The sequence below is a fragment of the Triticum dicoccoides genome, chromosome 2A (assembly GCF_002162155.2).
Source record: "Triticum dicoccoides isolate Atlit2015 ecotype Zavitan chromosome 2A, WEW_v2.0, whole genome shotgun sequence".
NCBI classification, from domain to species: domain Eukaryota; kingdom Viridiplantae; phylum Streptophyta; class Magnoliopsida; order Poales; family Poaceae; genus Triticum; species Triticum dicoccoides.
In genome coordinates this window covers 707941582-707944365 of record NC_041382.1, presented here as the reverse complement: position 1 = coordinate 707944365, position 2784 = coordinate 707941582, and the positions used below count along the sequence as shown (strand labels likewise).

At 49.9% G+C, this 2784-nt stretch overlaps 1 pseudogene; it reads left to right on the top strand.

Moving 5' to 3' along the window:
• Positions 1-1146: 1146 nt before the first annotated feature.
• LOC119358150 lies at positions 1147-2524 on the top strand (annotated as a pseudogene).
• The last annotated feature ends 260 nt before the right edge of the window (positions 2525-2784 follow it).

Below are 2784 nucleotides of genomic sequence, written 5' to 3'. Positions count from 1 at the left end.
GATCGGTCGGGCCGTGGAGACGTACGACTACATCAACCAAACACTTCCGTTGTCGATCTACAAGGGTACGTAGATCACACTCTCCCTTCTTGTTGCTATGCATCACCATGATCTTGCGTGTGTGTAGGAAAATTTTGAAATTACTACGTTCCCCAACAGCCACCCCCACCCATCCAGCCCTAGTCAGTCCCGTGTCATGTGGTGCGGCAGTCACCGTTCCTAGGGGTGGGCATATTAATCGAGAACCGTTGTACCGAACCGAAAAAACCGGGATCGAAGCCAAATGGACCGAAACCGAAAAAATCGGTTCCTATTTCGGTCATGAAAACTGCAGAACCGAACTTAGCTTGGTAAATTCGGTTGTTACACGTAATTAACCTGAAAAACCGAATGTACATAGCACGATCAGTCTTCCGTGTTCTCGCTGCCCCAGCCCAGCTGGGCAAGTCGGCCCAATGTAGCTCTCAGCCTCTTTAGGCCTTTTTTTTACTTCTCAGTTTTTTTCTATTGGCCCACACGTTTAGTACTACCCAAAGTTATTCTATCAATTAGCCCACAAAGCACTTTGGAGTAGTACTGTAGTAGAGAGTGGAGGGCACTGGTGCATTCACATTTTAGTACCACATCGACTTGCTACTGAGAAAGGATGCATGGGAAAAGCAATAAGGGCGTGTTTGGTTGCCCGCATCGAGCCCAACCAGGCCCGCGCAGGAAGGGAGAGGTCTGTTTGGTTGCCCTATTTTCCTGTTGGGCCTGCATCACACGCTCCTCAAAGTAGCCCAGAGCCTGGCTCGCTGGAAACGCTCGGATCCATAGTTTCTCGCAAGCCAGGCTGAGTGCGGCGCGAGGTTGCACGGGCGGGAGCAAGGCGAGGGCGAGGGGGGGTGGTGGAGATGGAAATTTGGCATGCCGTCTCGGCGCTAAATTAGCCTCACCCCCTTTCACTCACTCACCCATAGCCACTGCCCCCTTTCTTCCCTACTGCCTCACCACCGGCGGCGGCTGCGATTTCAGATCTGAGCTATAGGCGGCGGCGGCGAAAGAGGCGGCAGCGTTTGCGGTGGATTTGGTGCTGCCCCTGCTGTTGGCCACCGTCTGGTCGACCTAGTATGTGCCATGGCTCCCCCTACGCCGTCCTCGTCTCCGATGCCGGTAAGCAGCACCCCTCCCCCCCTTTGTTAGCTCAATGGTTAGGCCGTTAAGCTAGGTGTAGGATCGATTTCCCAATGAACGAACCATCGATGTCGACTAGGTCATTGACGCACGGATGAGGCTGATAATCCAGGCAACAACACTAATTAGTGTGATTCAGGCTGGGTCATGTTCATGCACCAAAGAGCTATTCGTCGTGCTGGGAGACCTTTGATCCGCTATGGTCCATTGTTTCCCCGGGAACAGGAGAGGATCCAAAATCTGAACTACATCTACAACTGCAATGACGTCGAGGCTCTGTGGATGCTTAGAATGAAAAGAGCACCATTTGCCAGGCTTGTCGAGACCTTCAGGAGCAGGGGGTTGTTACAAGATAGCATCAACACCAGTGTCGAAGAGCAAGTGGCCATGTTCCTCCATATTGTTGGCCATAACCAGAGGTTCAGGGTCATTCACAACACGTTCAGGAGATCAATGGAGACCATCTCTAGGTACTTCAAGCAGGTGCTTTATGCTGTTGGGGAGCTTAGAGGAGAGATGATCAGGAGACCATCTGGCCAGACTCCACCTAAGATTCGCGGAAGCCCAAGATGGTATCCATACTTCAAGGTGAGTATTGACAATAATACACTTTTCATGGCTTGATATGCTTGTATTGTTCAAGTTGAGCACTAACACAGGCTTGTGATGCCATTTTCAGAATTGCATTAGGGAAATAGATGGTACTCATGTCACTGCCAGAGTTCCTAGGTCACAGTCTGCAGCATACAGGGGGAGGAAGCACTACACAAGCCAGAATGTGCTTGCTGTTGTTGACTTTGATCTGAAGTTCACATATGTGCTGGCTGGCTGGGAGCGGTCAGTGCATGATGCTAACATTCTCACTGATAGCATGAGTCGACCTGATGGGATCAACATCCCCGACGGAAAGTTCTACCTTGGAGATGCTGGCTATGCATGTCGGCCGGGTATTTTTCCACCCTTTAGGAAAACAAGGTACCATCTCAACGAGTTCTCTGGTAGGAACTATCCTAGGACTGCACAGGAGCTGTTTAATCTCAGACACTCCAGCCCTAGAGTAACTGTCGAGAGGGCATTTAGAGCTCTGAAGAATAGGTTTAAGATCCTCGATCAGAAGCCATTCCACCCATACTCCACTCAGGTTAAGCTAGTTCTTGCTTGTTGCATTCTGCACAACTGGATCCTCCAGTGGGGCTTTGATGAACACGTGGCTGACGAGGAAGATGTCGAGCCTGACGATGTTGTTAGCTCTGGCCATGGTGTGGAGGCATTTTACAATGATGCTTGGAAGAACAAAAGGTTGGAGTGGGCAAAGGCGATGTGGCTTAACAGAGGTCAGTGCAGGATTTGAAGAAGATGGAAGAAGAACAAGAAGCAGCAGCAGCAGTAGCAGAAGCAGAAGAAGAAGCAGAGGAGAGGAAGGGGAAGATCTGGTAGCACCGATGAACCATCTCCTATTTAGCCAATGGCTCTTAATAATTTGAACTGTCATTTGATAGTAGTTAGGATGAACTATCATTTGTTTAAGTAGATGGCGGTACATGTTCAGATTCTGTGTGGTAAGCTCACCACTAGTTAGAAGTGGTGACAACACCTTATGCAGGTTGCAAC